Source organism: Stegodyphus dumicola, chromosome 10 (genome assembly GCF_044657685.1).
Source record: "Stegodyphus dumicola isolate Sdum_Otavi_A_Nest chromosome 10, ASM4465768v1".
In the NCBI taxonomy this organism is placed as follows: domain Eukaryota; kingdom Metazoa; phylum Arthropoda; class Arachnida; order Araneae; family Eresidae; genus Stegodyphus; species Stegodyphus dumicola.
Window position 1 is genome coordinate 37,640,449 of NC_140777.1, and position 18,510 is coordinate 37,658,958.

Genomic DNA, 18,510 nt, shown 5'->3' on the forward strand with positions numbered 1-18,510 from the left:
ATATTCTTGATTCTTTGAGATGTGGGGAAGGGTTGTGCAAGATTTTCAGATTTTTTTATCATTACAATTAATATGCAGATCTCAGCTGAAAATATTTGAAGTTTAATATTTTTTTAATTAAAAAAGATTTTTTGAAGTATTTTTAACTAATTCAATATGCTTAATGCCTAGTTCAAAATGCTTTATTATCTCGCACTCTTTTCTTATTCTAAATTTACACTTAACGTATTTTAAACTTTCCAGGATAGTATAATCTTTGTATATTTTTTACTTTTGTTAAAATTATATATATACATTCATAAATTCAGGAATATATATATATATGTATATTTATGTGTGTATGTGGAAGTAAATTCTTCGACTCCATTTACTTCTACTTCAACTCAGCAAGGCATGATGACGTAGCGCAACTTGCAAAGCCAGCAGACGACCGTTGGAAACGCGTCGAAGCGCAGAGCGGATATATTGAGGTAGAATAAGTGGGCAGACGGTTCGCAGATCCTCTAAGATGCTTGTCTTTTGTCTATAGTTAGCCATATAAAAAGGCAGACGGGCCATTGAATGCATTTACTGAGGACTGTGTGTTAGCCATTATCGTCATTGAATCCTGTAGAACTGTTTGGACTGAGTATAATTATTGTGAGATCACCTGCAATATTAATTTTTTTCTTAATTTACCTTTTTATTACTTTTATTTATTTCTTATTAGTAAAATAAAGCATTTAAGAATGCATCCCCCGTGCTCCACCATGTTTCTTGAAAGCAAACCCTTCATATATATTCAAGAATAGTTGCCTTAATATATTTAATTAAGCATATTTCCTTATCTTCAGATGTGTCTAGGCCATTAGGAAGGAAGGCTATTTCTGAACAAAAATGTTCACCGACTAATGTGACTGAGATATTTAGTTACCCTTAAGAAAATAATTTCTCGCGCCGTTTTTATGAGTGTCGTGCTTGAGGAATAACTCTCCGGGGGGATAATTTATTTATGTAATTTTGACTAAAATGGAATTTTATTTAAAATATTTACAAATTTTTAAAATTATTTTCAGCCATTTAAATTATAACGCGAAATCTTTCACATCGGTAGAGGCCAAAATCTCTTTCTCTGAAACATCTTAAACGCCCGTACATCGGATTTTTAATGGAATTTATTTCCTTCCCCATGCTAAGTAGAATGCTACAGCATACAATGACCTACTCAAGAGAAACGATTAATTCCCTATTGCTGATTTTTGTGCGGCTTCACTCACTCTGTGCAGTGTTCTCTTAGCACAAGATTGCAGCTGCGAGTTTTCCCTCAGCACAGGATTGCAACTGCGAGCATCAGTAGCTAAGGGTTGACGATATAGAGGGGAGGACAGACGCATTAAAATAACAGAACCACTTTTAGTCACTTTAGAAGAATGATTGGTGTATTATTTAACCAATCCCCGGAAACTAATTAGCCATGTGATGGGGGAAAGCACCAATTAGAAAATGGACGCAGGCGTTCGGGCGACTTGCAGATGTCTGAATGCTCGGGAGTTTCAGACTACTTTGCTGTGAAAGAGAAAAGAAAGTCAAATATTTCTTTGCTTATTGCACTTCTTTGAACAAAATAAACGGTTATTTATATCCTTTCCATAGACTGATAAGAATTATAATTATTTTCAAGTTATCAAAACTAAATTACTTATAAGATTTCTGAGATAAAGTACGGACTACGCATGGCTAATATTTATGTTTTAATTTTGAAGTTCCCGTGGCCAAACTTACCGATGCTGAAAATTTATAGTTGGTCTTCAATGACTCAATTAATTTTACGTTTAATAAAACTTAAGCAAATTTTATCGGAGGTAAAATATTAAATATAAATGAAATTTTAAGCTGTTCAAATTTACTTACCATTTGATTTATGCTTCTCGTAATGCTGTCGATGAGTATTTTTCCTAAATCTTATTTTCTCATTTAAAGATATGATAAAAATCCGAAACAGAAACGCAGAATAGTCATTAAGGTGTTAACATTTCTGAAATGCCAGTCATAGGCGCTGGAAGCATACTCTTTCAAATTGAACTTTCTAAATACTTTTAAATTTTTTTACACCATTCCTACATTGAAATAAATTGCAACCATTTATCTTGCAGACATCATCTAAACAGACTACGTTTAGAGAATTTTCCACTTGAATCTCCTTAAATAAATCTCAAAAGAATTCGCAAAGAACTCAGAAATATATTAACGGAAGAAGAAGCGCTGAAAAATGGGCCACACGATAAAAATCCATTGATAAGAAAGCAGCATAAATTGTTTTCAGGAACCAACGAAATAGGAAAACAAATTACGAATGAAACACCAAGGTAAAACTGGCTTTAACCTTTTCTACCGAATAAAATATTTCTGGGGAAGACCGTTCGATCAGTTCAGGGTAAATCCACCAAAGGCAGCAAGCACTCAGCATTTAAATAATTTCTTTATGTTTTGGGTAGCTGGCAAACCATATTATACCTTGATGGTAGCTGGGGTTTTGTACATATCTCTAGCATTTATAGAAAATGCATTAAACCTGAATACAAAGTAAGTGGAAAGGAAATGGTTTCTAGTGGGTAAGAAATATATTGGCAAAAATAATGTTAAAAGCTTTTGCATTTTAAAGGGGTTATTCTCTTTCCATCTGATACTAACAGTCAAGATGCTTCTGAAATGCTTCAAAAATTGTATAATTGCACTTATACTATTTTGTTTCTATAAGTAGTAAAAATCTTTATTCTAATTTCATTTATTTGAATTTGTTTAGGGATTATTCAGAACATTTAAAAAATATCTTTTTTCTGATTCGCAATTAAATAACTAAATCTTACGTAATCTACAGAAACACTCATTATCGAAATACGGTCGGAAATTTTGATACACTTCTCGTGCATACTCCTATGGTTAAAATTACATCCGCATGCCTTTCATTCTGAGCTAAAATGTGAACTGGGGTATGTTAATTTTTCGGTGCGACTAATATTTGGACTTGTGAATAATGGAAAATTTGTAGCTAGGCACAATGGATAGAATTTATCTGTAAATTATTCATTATTTACAAATCCGAGGAGACCATTGACGAGTTGCACTACCAAATATTTCGAGCTAATGTTCCACATATTTCTTGCGTTTGAATTTGACTATATTCTAAAAACACTGTTTAAATGATATATCCAATTTATTCTAATGTCACTTTTATGCATGGTGTTGTTCACAAAATTCACAAAGCTACTGTAAATTTCTCAAAACACGTAAGTACATTTTAGTACACTGATTTGTTTCTTCGAATGTTGGAATGTATTTATTTTAATGTTATTATTTATGTCTTTTTAATCTGTAGTATATTAGATAATAGTTTTGCGGTATATTTTGAGTAATTAACTTATTCTCACGTATTTTATGTATGACTGCGTATTTCTTGCATAGAATTCCAGATTTGGGGTGTCTGTGGATAAAGTGAAAACATTAAAACTGTGAAAGTGCTGTTGCTGTGCTGTAAATTTCCTGAAGCACGTAAGTGCATTACACTTGAATTTGTTTTTGGATTGTCGAAATATATTTCTTTTACTGGCCCAAAGGGGAATTTTCCAATTTCCTTTTGGCATTTTGCAATGGTTTACTATTAAATTCTGAATCATTTTCCAAATTGTTGCCACGAAATATTAGAGCCTACATTATATTTAAAGAAATTAAATGACTTAAATGAATATCTGTATCACTTTTCAAATTCCGTTTTGAATCCGCCATGAAAAAATACTCCTTTAAGGTTAATATAAAATCTGAAAGCTTTTAATTTCTTTTTGTATATTTTTATTTATTTTTTAAACCGTAGCGTATTAGATAATCCTTTTCCAGTATGTTTCGAGCAAATTTCTGGCTACCTATTTTGCATAGAATGCATAAAATTTCTTCACAGAATTTCAGATTGTTGATTTCTTTTAAAAATGTGAAAACGATAAAACTGCGAAAGGTGCTCGAGTAAACCTAGAATATAGGTAGAAACCTCTTAGACGGATCTCGGCGACATTTGACAATTTTATATCAATTTAGCAATTTTTTGGGGCGGAAATGCATTTTCGAAGGCAAAGAAGCTAGTTTTCCCGAAACTTCCAGAAAACCATATAATGCCACATAAATACGGCTCCGAGATCCACAATCAATCAGTTTTGGTTCAGAACTGAGTGATTTTGAAAATAATTACAGCGCAAAAACATTCCTTATTTTAACTGCGATTTAGTTTTTATTCTTTAATAATCTAATATCTAAAATTCCTAATTTAACAGATTCTGAGGAATGCTTTTATTTAAGAATTAAAATCAAAGAAAAAAACTTTTAAAAACAGAGCGACGAATTTTGCTGATAGGTAAGAAATGATCTAAACGTTGTACTTCAGGAGAATGTGAGCGATTTTGTAGCTAATAGAAGGATGAAATAAATCAGGACACGGTTATTATGGTTATTTTTGATAGTGGAATGTCTTTAGCATTCAGTGCATTCTTTCCTTTTTATTTCATTTATTTATTTATTTATTTATTTATTTATTGGTTCTAAAGTTTCACTGCACCAATTTTAAAGATTCCATAAGTGAATTTAATTCGTAATTAACTTTCCAGAATACTCTAATCTTAACAAGACTGAATTCAGAAATGTATTTATGTAAATATGTATCTACGGATGGTTGTCTTCATGTATGCATGTATATATGAACATATGTTTGTATGGGAGTGTATACACACATAGTAACATATACGCATTGCATACATTTCTGAATCCGATTCAGATAACAGAAGAGGTCCAGATTTGTTGTCATATGGGCCAAACTCAACAATGTGTTAAAATTTCGCATCAAGGAACTCGTTTCATAAAAATAAATGAGCAAATATTCGATAGTTAATCGTGGTGCGCCTCCCTCTCTAAGGGGCCAGAAAGGAGATTGAACCTCCGACTCTGGTTGTAAGGAGTGGGGGGAACCTGTAGTGCGATTAAGTTCGCGGAACAGGGAAGCCAAATATTATAGTTGATATGTTGTCAAAATTTTGGCTTGGCTCCACAAAAATTATTCGTAATTAATTTGGTAAAATAGACTCCTTTGAAGACATTCAGAAATATTAATCTTCTTTCGTTATTAACCTCCAGTCCCTATCGTTAATAACATCAATTCGCCGACCAACCGGTATAGTGGTTAGCCTAGCTGACTGCCGTGCCGAAGGGCCCGGCTTCGAATCCAGATGAATGCATGGATTTTTGTAAATGTATAGTGTCCATGCGGCATGGAGGCACTCTAAATACGCGGCGAGGCGAAAGTCGTCTCGAGAGATTGAGGATAGGGGAAGAGCGGGATGCGAAACCTTCGGACGCTTTCTCCCGGAATGCTCTCCATCAAAATTGGGGGCGGAACTGAGCTTGATCGCACAGTCACCCGTAAGGTGTTCAAGGCTGTTTCCAACGACAGGTGTATCTTGGGCTCCTTGCCATGAGGAACTTCGTGGGCTTGGGCTGACTATAGGTCAGACACCTGAGCATTAGTCAACAACAACACTAACATCAGAAGTTTAAATTTCATTACTGTTTTACTCGGCCAGATGGCACTTTCTTGCTAGCTTTTCTCCTCCCATTGCTCTCAGTGTAGTTCGCAAATTACCCCTTTATCCTCTTCTGAAGAAAAGGGATTTGTGTCTGAGGTCCCCTGAAATCGATCAGCCTTGTCCAACATCTTCAACAAACTAAAATATATTTTTCTGTAATTTTAAATTTTATATCGGTTTAGTTGTGTTCCAATTGATTCATTAGGATTTCTTCTACAGTACTCTCTGAATACCATACTCTTGGTAGCCAATTTTTTCCTGTTTTGTGGGTCAAATATGACGCACAGTTGATAGACAAGATGAGATCAAAATGTAGCTAGAGAAGCAAAGGCTTGATAAACTTTTACTAGGCCACATTAATAATTAAATTACTCAAATCTGTTAGTCTTAAAGTCGTTTAAACGGAAAATACCACACATTTGTAGATAACTATTCATATTAAGAATTGCTAGTTGTAATTAAAGGATAACTAGTTAAAGGATAATCACTAGCTTAGTGTTAAATAAAGTAGATGACCACATAAAACTCTTAAATGTAATAAATAAAAAGAAATATTTTCTTACTTGTGTCACGATGTCAGCGAATAAATTGGTTTCATTCCTTTAAGAAAGAATTAGCGGTACTCTTCTGTTATTGGGACATGATTCAGAAATTATGTATGTAAGTACGTGGGTATATGTGTAAGTGTATACACACGCATACATATGTACGTACATATATCCATGCATACATGAACACATACACCCATGCATGCATGCATACATATAAACATTTCTGAATCCAGTCTCTTTAATAGAAGAGCACCAAACTAGCTTAGAAATATATGAGATATAATTTAGCGTAGTTTCTGATAATTTCTTTGAAGCTTTGGTGTTTTTTAGTATTAAAGATTTAAATCCGTTCAATTACTTGCATATAAAAGAGATTATAAAATGAATAATCGATAACAGTATTTTTTTTTCATGTCTTGTTTACCAGCAAAGGAAAATAGATGCTGTTATTAATATAGCAGTGGTTAATCTATTAATATAAAGGTATTATGAAACAAAATTGGTGTTTCGGTGACAGCAATGAACAGTAATATATTTGAATTGAATATATCAGGTTTACTCTAGCACTAATATTTAACACTCTGTACTTTTAGCAAAGGCATATTAAACACATTTATGTCAATTAAATAAATAATAATTAATAAACCCTTGTGAAATATATTTCTGCCTAAATTTTACCAATTGTTAAGCAGGTTAATTAAATTCTTTCCGTTATTATTGCCAACAAGCTTGGTTATTCAAATGCAGTTCTGCTGCAATATGTTTGAAAACGAAATGTATGAGCACAGTAGAAAGTGTTATCTTGTTTATTTGAGGAGCGTCATTTTCCATGTACTTTATCGTACCTAATGTCGCGATGAAAATATCTCAAATAACGCAGAACCGCTCCGAAGCAGGATGTCGCGTCCAGGTTTCGCGAAGTGTTAACTCGAAATGAATTAGATGATTGATTGAAGGGGCTTTCAGAGACTTAGCTAGCATCATTTATATTTCCTGAATTTACTGATGTAGTGAGTATCGAGCTGAGTTGAGAGTAATGATCCTGGTGGTGATGTTTTCCAACATCTGCAGGGAATTCACTTCAGACTTCTGCATTGTATACTTCCCCATCGTTAGTTTCCTAAAAATGCAAATTTATTACGTTTTGATGGTTAATTCATAAATTTCAGAATGTCATTTTGATGTAATTCGAAGCAATATACTTCCAGATACGTAACGTTGCTGCATGTATATATTAAAGTTATACAAAGTTTAAACGATAATACTTTATGATCTGCTGTACCGCAATAAATTTTCTCACTACTGCGGGAGCATATATGGAAGTAAATTAATAATTAATATATATATATATATTACTATTTCAAATTTTATGATATCAAATTATGATGCATCTCTACACCTCTGTAATGTATGTTCTTCTACAGCTCGTTTTTTACGTATGCCTTTAAAATCCTAATCTATGCAGTTATCATGTGTTTTTTTTATTTTACATACATTTCGTAAGTATTTGCAGAATGTATTTTAATTTTCCAATATTGATAGTTTAGAGCCCTTAAAAACTTCGCAAATGGACAAAGCATACCAGAAATAAAAATAATAAAAATTAATATATACAGGATGTTTCAACAAATCGCTTACGAAATTTCAGGAGAGACAGCATACACATAGACAATGGAAAATCACAAAGCAATGTATGGTCCGAAACGTTTTCTTGCCGTAGTTGTGACGACACAAGACACCAGGAAGGACACGAACAGCGGGGCAAAACATATTTTATTATCTTTAGTACTGCATAAACCAACATATAAGAACAAAATCTGGTAACTATGTGCATCAAAGAAAGTATTCGAAATTACGACTCTGGACCAAGATGAAGGCCTCACCCCTCTGGCTTATGGAAAACCTGCTGTTAAAAAATTTTATCAACTTTGTACTATTAAAATTTTTTGATCATTAAATAGATAAGTGAAAGTTCACTTACCTTCTAAATAGGGCTGCCCTGAACTGCCTTCTTTCCTTCTTGTCGATATCCGTCTCTATGATGAACTTCGATTCACTGCGCAACACAGCTATAAACTTTTTAAGAAATTTTAATTCGTATGAAAGATATCTACAAAATATTTACAAGTTATAATGATTACAAGCATAATTTATACGGAGACAGTCTATCGTTATACATCTGTTAGACGCGTCAGCCGTTCAACAGACTACTTTTAGTCTCTCTCGCCAGAGAGCGTCCGTGGAAGTCCGTGGAAGTAAAGTTCTAGTAAGCAAACGCGACACTCCCACCTTGAGGTCCAGTATCAACAGAGGATGGACCTCAACTGACCTGTAGTTCAAGTCTTTTGAGATTTCGTCATACGTCGAGTTCTGTACCTCACTAGCATATCCGACTCAGGTGTAAAGTTGAGTTCAAGAGGTATGAGGTTCTTAGTAGGTCTTATAATCTCCCCTTGTGCAGTTTTCAGTTTCACTAATCTAATGTATCCGTCGTGGGATGGAAAAATTCCCACGATTCTAGCTAAGGGCCAGTTTATCCTTTTTCCGTTGTTGGACACAATTACAAGATCACCAACTTTCACAGAAGATGGTTCGCGGATGAATTTTGAGCTTTGTTTTAGTTGCCCTAAATATTCTGATCGAAATCTTTTTCGTAAATCTTTTCTCAATTTGGCTCTGTAAAGGTATCTTTTATTGATGGATTTAGAATCCAAAAGATCTAATTCAGGAACTCCAGTCTCTGGAATTTCTGTTAGAAACATTGCTGGGGTGAAAGCTCTTAAATCCTTTACGTCTTCTGACAAATACGTGAGAGGACGGTTGTTCATAATGCTCTCGCAGTCACAAATGATTGTCAACAATTCTTCGTAGTTCAGAGAAGATTTTCCTAGTACCTTTCGAAGAATTCTCTTTAGTACTCCAATTAATCTTTCCCACCTTAAACAAATTATTTGATCCAACAAAATTGGTTCCATTGTCAGAGTATACAGTGACAGGTCTACCCCTTCGAGCGATGAATCGCATGAACGCGTGCAGGAAACTTTCAGTTGATAGAGATGAGACTAGCTGTAAGTGAACTGCTCTATATATTGCGCAAGTAAAAATGACGATCCATGTTTTTTGGCCTCCTTTTAAAATTAAGGGACCCGTCAGATCAACACCAATAATCTCAAAAATTAAAGCATCTCTTATTCTGTCTTCAGGTAGTGGCGCTTGAGGAATCTTATATGAATCAGAGTCGAACCTTCGACATCGTATACAGTTTTGGATAACCTTGCGTACGGTCTTCCTACTCTTTATGATCCAATATTTTTCACGCAAAGCGCACATAACGAATTGTACTCCAGCGTGACTTAGCCTTTCATGTTCAGATTTGATCAGTTTTAAGACTAATGGATGTTCTGAGGGAAGTAAAACTGGGTAACGAAAGTCAGCATCATCGTCTCTCTGAAAGATACGTGTTTTCACTTTTATAAGGCCATTGGAGTCCATGATAGGTTCTAGAGCACGTATTCTTTTATCTTTCAATCCTTCGAAAGATTCTCGTTGGATGAGTCGGAAAACCACTGTTTCAGCTCCTTTTAGTTCTTCGACTGAAATTCTCCCATGAGTTCTTTCAGATGGTGGTGTTGTAGCATTTTTAACGAATCTAAAGATCCAAGATACGACCTTTATGATCTTTTCGAATTTTGAAATATTGTCAAAAAGTTTAAATTTATCTGTATTCGTGTTATTGCTGGCTGAAACCACAGTTCGTTTTCTCTCTCCATTTACTATATCGAAGTCAGGATGTTCTCCATCTGCAGTAGGCCACTCTTCTGGAGGTCGATAAATCCAATCTGGTCCTTTCCACCATTCGGATTTCCTCAATTCTTTTGCAGAGCAACCGCGTGATGGCAAATCCGAAGGATTAAACTTTCCGGGAATGTGATGCCAGTGATCTGGGTTACTCAGTTTTCGAATCTCATTTACTCGATTGGCTATAAAAGTGGACCAATTTTCTTTCTGTTTTATCCAAAAGAGAGCATTTGTGGAATCCGTCCAGTAAAATACTGGAACCTCTTTTAGTTTCAAGTCTTCTCTTATTGTATGAGAGAGCCTGGCTCCAATAGTGCAAGCGAGTATCTCTAGTCGAGTTATGGTGAGTGCTTTTAGGGGAGCAACTCTCGCTTTAGATTGTATCAATTGACAAGTGACTCCACTCTCACCGCTGTGTCTAAGGAAAATGCAGGTCGCATACGCGTCCTTGCTTGCGTCCGAAAATACATGCAGAGTGGTACTTTCGTCTATTTTCGGAAGCAATCTAGGAATTTTGATGTCTTTCAAATATTTTAACTGAGATGACCATGTGAAAAATTTCCTTGCTAGATCATTCGGCAGATTAGTATCCCAGTTAATTTTCTGTTTCCAGCACTCTTGCAGAATCAGTTTAGGCATGAGAGTAACTGGACTAGTAAACCCAATTGGGTCAAAGATTTTACTCAATTCGGAAAGAACAGATCTTTTGCTCGATACAGGGTTTTCTTCATGTTTTACGTGACAAGACAAAGTATCGTCAAACAAGTCCCATTTCAATCCCAATACTGACACAACATCTTCATAATCTTTATCAGAAAGGTTTAGAATTGAAGTTTCATTTTTAAGTCTATTATGTTTCCAACCTCTTAGGTCAAATTTTGCAGTAGCCATGATTTCTCTAGATCCTTTGATAAATGAGTTTAACTCTTCAATTGATTCCACGCTCGCTACGCAGTTATCCACATACATGGCTTTCTTTAGCTTTGAAGCTATTTCCTGATGATGTTTTGGTACATTTTCCAAATGGTAGTTAATCGTGGCAGCGAGTAAAAAGGGGCTGGCGTTTACGCCGAATACAACCCTTCGGTGCCGATATATAGTCAGTTTTTCAGGCTGTCCTTTCTCCCACCATAGGAAGCGGAGAAAATCTCGATCCGCTGGATTCACACCTATCTGAAGAAATGCTCTTTTTATATTCGAAATTACTCCATACTTCCCTTCTCGAAATTTTATCAAAATTTTGGGGATCAATTCAAGATAATTAGGACCCTTTTCCAGGCAGTCGTTCAGAGATACCGAATTTTTCTCCTTTGCAGATGCGTCGAACACTGGTCGAATTTTGGTAGTCGAATTTTCCCGAAACACTGCTCTATGCGGCAGATAATGCCCTTTGATCTTTTCTGCCTCCGAAATATCGATAGGTTCAATTATTCCCTCTTCTACCCAAACCTTTAAAACAGTTTCGTAGGCTTCTAAGGAATTCTTTGTCTGAAGGGTTTTCACGCAAGACTTCAGACGCTTTTCTGCAAGGATTCTATTATCTGACAACTCAGGATGAATTTGAAGCCATGGAAGTGATACCCGATACCTTCCAGCGTCATCTCTTTCTAAAGTACGGATAAAATAATTTTCTGTAGCCTTTTGTATTTCTTGTTTTGTTTGCGAAAGAGCTGGTTCAGTTATTCCGATAGAATCAAGAGACCACAAGTCACAAATTTTTCTGTCACTAATGTGTAGTGATAAAAGAACTTCATTAAAATTTTTTCCCTTTACCTTCGTTCTCCCTAATATTGTCCAACCAAGGTGTGTATTCATCGCTACTAAACTCTCCGTTACGTGTATTATTTCCCCTGTAAAGAGTTTTCCGGCATAATCTGCTCCTACAAGCACGTGTATTTCGTTAGGGTGTTTTTCAAATAAACAAGAATTCTCATTAATTACATCACTGGGAAAAATTTTGTAACCTCTTAGTTTCTTTAAGCATTCCCTATCCTCCAATTTTGGAATATGTGAGCATATGGTTTTTTGGCTCAAAACCTCCATTTCGCATGTGAATCCTGTTTCTGGATTATTTAACTTAATCAGATACTTGTTGTGATTTTCCCTTTTTTCTATTCCTCCAAAAAGCCCATGAGTCACACTTTCCTGACCTAAAGATTTTAGTTTTAATTTCTCCGCAAGAAATGTGCTGATATATGATCTGCTACTTCCGGTATCCAGAATTATTCGTGTAAAATTGCTTTCACCATCTCCGTAAACATTGGCAATTAAAGTTTGCAAGATTACACTTTCATAGGATGAATTATTCGTTAAGGCCTTATTTTCAATTTGTTCTTCCTTAATTTCTCCGTTTTCGGTTTTAAAACACATTATAGTGGCATGTCGTTGTTTACATAATTCACACCTTATTCTAGAAGTGCAAATAAAACTAAGATGCCGTGGGCGTAAACAGCGATAACAGATCCCTTTCGCTTTGCATTTCTCCCTTTTTTTCTCAGTAGACCATAAAGATGCTTGTTTACACGTTATAGACTCGTGATCAGAAGAGTCGCAGAAAACACATGGTGTTTGTCCCCCCCGCAAACTTGCGTTCGTTAGCTCCGAAGCTGTGTGTTTCGCAATAGGTCTGGGTTCACTCAGTTTGTTATGCTTTTGCGGCGCCGCCTTTGGCTGGACCGTCTGGAATGTACGTTCCCGCGCAACTAACTGTTCAGAAAGAAATTCCACTAGGTGATTCGAATCGTAATTTGATTTCCGAACTGTTTTATTATACTCCAAAACCAAATCTGGGGTCAATGTTTTAAGCAAAATAGGTGTTAATAAAGCTCCATATGTTTCTGAGGTCATATTTAATGATTCAAGACATCGAATATGTTTCTGTATATAATTGAATAACTTACGGGAAATTTTGAATGTCATTAGAATCCTTTAGAGGTCTTATTTTCAGTAATTTATCTATATGGGCGTTTATCAGTACATCTTTATTTCCAAATCGTTCTGTGAGGAGTTTAACTGAAGTTTCGTAATTTTCTTCGGTTAAATCGAAACCGTCAATGGTGTTATAAGCAGTGCCTCCCAAAAAGGATTTCAAATAATTAAATTTGCTTATAGCGTCAAGCGTTTTATTTTGGTGTATGGCTGATGAAAAAGTGTTCCAAAATGTCAGCCATTCGCAGCTCTCGCCATAAAACTTCGGAATCGTAAGTTTAGGAAGCTTCACATTATGACTTTCGATTTTAACGTTTTCTATAATACTTTCACTTAACTGTTCAGTGCTTCGTAACACATTAAATTTTTGTTGTTCTATATTAATTTCTTTCAATTTTTTGTTAGCTTTGTATTTAAATGTAGTTATTCTTCACGATATTCGTCAACACCGTTTAATTCCTGGTCAAGATCCTTTATGTTTATTAATTTTTCTATATCGGCATCTATTTGTTTTAACTCGTTCGATTTTTCATTTAAGAGTTCTAAGGAAATTTCTAGTTCCTCTGCATTCACTTCGGTTTTTGGTAATTCAGTTCCGATCCGGCCAATTAATTTTGTAACGGCAGCCCTAATTAGTGGCCGCGTTTCCTTTTCAATGTATCGATGAATTCCGTCATTATTTAATATTCAACAATTCAACAAGTATCAGCAATTCACTAATTATTTATGCTTATGTATTATCTATATAACTGATATCAATTTAGACAGTTTCAATAGTTAGGAAAACAGCAGTTACTGGCAGTCCCTGTTCGGGCGCCATGTTAAAAAATTTTATCAACTTTGTACTATTAAAATTTTTTGATCATTAAATAGATAAGTGAAAGTTCACTTACCTTCTAAATAGGGCTGCCCTGAACTGCCTTCTTTCCTTCTTGTCGATATCCGTCTCTATGATGAACTTCGATTCACTGCGCAACACAGCTATAAACTTTTTAAGAAATTTTAATTCGTATGAAAGATATCTACAAAATATTTACAAGTTATAATGATTACAAGCATAATTTATACGGAGACAGTCTATCGTTATACATCTGTTAGACGCGTCAGCCGTTCAACTGACTACTTTTAGTCTCTCTCGCCAGAGGGCGTCCGTGGAAGTCCGTGGAAGTAAAGTTCTAGTAAGCAAACGCGACACCTGCGTCACGCACGCATAGATGATCGCATGTGTAAACGCAACGTATTAATTTTATTTAAAATGTATTTTCCCGATTGGCAACAACAGTTTTTTTCAGTACGATAATTTTTGAACTGTGAGTTTTTGAGCAGTAATGTTGACGGTAATGTTTCTGAATAAAGCAAGTATTTAACAATTAATGTTTGACGGAATGTGTTTTTAATAAAGGAACTAATTAAATGCTAACACATGGAAGATGCATGACGCACAATTCCTGCTTCACGGTCCGGGTCGAAGAACTTTTTTGATGACGATTGTCAATTTTTTTTTCTTATTTCTTGCTTTTCGCTGCACTAAGCTTAATAAAGATTACTCTCCCACTGTTCATGTCCTTCCTTTCTTGTGTTTTGTGTCATTACTACCGCGCTAGGAAAGCGTTAAGACCATGCATTGTTCGTGTTTTTCTATCTTCTAGTGTTCCCTATCTCTCCTGAAAGTTTGTAACCAAATTGCTGAAGCACCCTGTATAAATAAATATATAGATAAATAAATATATCCTTGCACGGTATAAAATGAAGAATATAAAACAATTACATAATGTTCAGTTTAGAAAAATAAATGAGGTTTGGAGATCGTTTTATTTCACCCTGAGACCTAAATTTAAAAATTACCTTCCAGCCGTTATTTATAGTGACATCGTAAATAAGAAAAATTCTTGTCTATTGAAAGTGATTCAAATTCGCTTACATCGCTAGTTCATATACTTGCATTTAACAGCTCCAAAAAATCTAAGTTCTAAATAAATATTAACTCATTTAAAATTTTTTCTAACATATTTATGGAAACTTTCGTGCATCCGGAACTTTCAAAAGTTTCAAAAGTTTCAAAAGAACATAAAAAATAACACAGTATATCATCAATGACTTTCGCTGTGAGCTCTCATTTACTCTAATACTAAATGGATATCTAATTGCATATGCCTGTAATTATCTGACTCCGAAATACTTTATATTTTCATACAAGTTGATATGAGCACATAAAATGTAAAAGAAATCCTTTTTTATTGAATTCGAACTTCTAATATGGCTGCAATAAAATAATGTAAAAGCAGACCTTCAGGTGTTGTCCATCAAATCATTTTAACAGCTTTTTTTCTCACGTTCATTTAAATCCAATACCTTGATAATGATTGTTAAGTCAGTATGCATATTCCTGGAAGAATCTGAAACCAAAATATTTTAGATTTTCATATCCTGGCACACGATCAGTAAATCTGTAAATTATATTTTATTTTGTTGGAATTTTTCTTAACATATACGATTTTTCTTTCCTGTATTAATGAAATCCTTCAGTTGAGGTAAAGCTGCATTCTGTAAAGCATGTTCTGCAAATTTTACTATTTTTGGAAGCTTCTGCAAGGTTTCAAAAATATACTCTTCATCATATTTTGACGAAGATACTTATTTTGCATTACTGCAGGTGGCAGATGACGGAGGATGGGAACACCTGGCGTCTACCAGAAATTAGCAGTTTTTTCCATTACTTCATATAAAATTCTTCCCAGATATGAGCCTTTACTAGTACAGTTTCAGGGCGATCTAACGAATTGACTGATCTGCTCTCTGTCTATGGCCGGGCTGTTGACTTGCCTTATTTATCTTTTGCATTCTTTCTCCATGCAGAAGCGCTGCAACAGACGGCCACTGAGTACTATTGCAATAGCAGTGAGGTTGATTTTATTTCTCCCCTTACTACATAAGTAGTATAATGTTTGGGCTCTTTGTAACATATTTTTAGGTGTGAATACATACCTGTTCCCTCATCTCCAATGGCTTTTTTACTCTCTTTCCTTGTGTTAAGATAAGCCCTCACATTTTTCCTTCGGGATTCCAGTTCTACTGTGTGGCAAAGAATTTTAGCTAAAGAGTCTGTAAATAATCCGGTTTGAGGGTTTCTCATTTTCTTACTCTTAAGAACTCTCACCATCTTGTCTCTAGGACGAAGCTATCATAAATGGAGGCGGCGAGAGATAGCAACTTTTTCCCTACCGATTGGTTTGTCATATTAGAATAACCATGGGTTTTCATGTTTCTTCACCTAATTATTCCTTTTTCTTTGCCTGTAAAATCTTTAATACTTGTCCAGAATGAATATTGAGTTCAGAGTTATTGGGTTTTTAAATACCCCTATTTCGCTATGACCAGTCTCAAGTACAACATCCATCATAAAAATGTTCTCACACTCTAATTGATGGTATCTGCGTATTGGCTTCGAAATTGAACTGTCTTTACAGCATGTAGTTTGGTATCTGCATAAGAGATAGTAGTACTTTCATGATTGTCATATGAAACGCATGGCTTACGATAGTGGAACAAAATAGCTTTGGAGTCTCTTGGTGGACGTAGATTAGTGCAGGAAATGCGTGGAGGTTCTTTATCAAACTTTATATCAAAAAAGCTTCATATGCAGTAATCCTCATGGATATCTTCATCAAGGTCGTTCAAGTAACCGCTTGCCGTTATGATATGGATGCAAATAGCAACCATTCTGACGTTTTGAAATCTCTAAGTAACTGTGCAATTTCAAGTGCAGAAGGATTTAGTGTTGTTCATTTTTTTGACAAAACTTCTATTTGGAGAATGAAATAAATATGACTCAGATGAAAGAGTAATAATTAATAATTACTGAAAAACAACTTTTAAAATGTTACTTTATTATCTAAAGTTTGAAAAGCTAAATGGTTAATTAAATTCAACTTATTTTTTATATTTTATTCAATAACTGTTTACCGTTTTATGTTTTAAAGCCATTGGTTCATAGAAAGTAGTATGAAAATAGCTAACATTTACGGAAGAATTTTATTATACATATATATATCGTTTCATAGCATTTATCTAAAAGCGTTTAACCGACGAATCATCACGAAAGAAGAATCGAAATTCAACAAGAACTTACTGAACTTGAAAGAAAAACAGAAACTGCATTAAAATAAGATTTTCAATTGAAACTAGAATCTAACTTCTAACTACTTACATTTACATTTTAAAAGCGAGGATAAAAAGGAAGGAGCAGTTATTAACGGTTTTATTTTTATTGAACACTAGATGTGAAACATTTCCAACACTTTATCAGACTTTTCCAACTAATCAAGTCTCTAAAGCAGAGTCTTGAAAATCCCCGTAAAAAGATTTTATTTGGAACTTTTTTCTCTTGAAAGATCACTTATAATGACCACAAAGCCTCTGCATGAAGAAGCTCAAAGTTAAAATCGCCGCCTAGAAAACCGTTCGCTTCGTTACATTTTTATGGAGAGATAAATAAGGGATTACTAAAGTAGTATTTTTCTAACCTTCCCTTCTCCGGGGAAAATAATTTTACAACCTTTTAGAAAATGTCTTCACATAAACAGTAGATGGCTCGGGATGTAATAGGTTTGTGGTTTTACACATTATGCGAGTGTTTTGAGGATGGCGTTTTGTTTTTTATTTTTAGTTTCTCGCCGTAATAGACGATAATATCCCCCTCTATGATGTCCATAAATTTTATTGCGCGTGTTTAACGTTTCTTCCGAAATCGAAGAAATGATTGCTTTTTATCTTCTTTTTTATTTCTACTTATCTTTTTTTTCTATTTTCGTTGTCAAATATAAATAAGTACTTAATAATGTATAATGAAGATCATATGCATCAGATAGAACACTACAATATTTTTCGAAAATATAATTGTAATACGAAAATGTTGTTTATCACATAAGCATAATAAAATAGTATACAGAATATTGAATAATTTGTTGCATATAATAAACGTTAATTCTCTAATAATTGTTATAAATTTAAAATATGTATGTAATAATTTATGATTTTTAGTGTAATAATGGAAACCTTTTAATTTTAAAGCTAAATAAAAGAAGATATTAAACTAAGTAGAAAATTCAAACATTTTAAGTAATCATATAAATCCAGAGATGAATATTATTAATTTTTAAGAGTTTAATTTAATTACTCATGACTCTATTTATATTAGAATACCTTGAATTGATTAAAGGAATAAAAAAACTCTATTTACTTAAACTGTTAATTAATAGTAACTCTATTTCTTGACTTTTAACACTATCATGCAGAATTTCCAACTTAATAAAGTTCGCGGCTCCATTGAGAATATGCTTTGTTTTAGTTTGGTTTATGGGATTACGGCAAAGCCTCGAGGGCTCTCTTTCTAAAGGAAGAGATACCTTCATGGAGGATTTTCTAAGAAAAACTGGCTCGCGTAGAAGTTAAACATGGGGAAAACCACAAAAATACCCAAGAACTCAGCAAGTTCGCGGGATTCAAACCTAGGACCGAACTACCAGTGTTCAGTGACTTTACCTCTCGGCCGCTTGTGGACTGATTAGGAATATGATCAAACGCTTGAGGGCTTACTTCTTGATTTCTTTAGTTTAATTTTTAATCGGAAAGGA

General features: G+C 34.3%; 1 protein-coding gene across 2 annotated transcripts in view; it reads right to left on the reverse strand.

Moving 5' to 3' along the window:
• Positions 1–18,510, reverse strand: part of LOC118191885 (kin of IRRE-like protein 3) — a 769,953-nt gene that overhangs the window by 526,414 nt on the left and 225,029 nt on the right. The gene's annotated exons all lie outside the window — the stretch shown is intronic.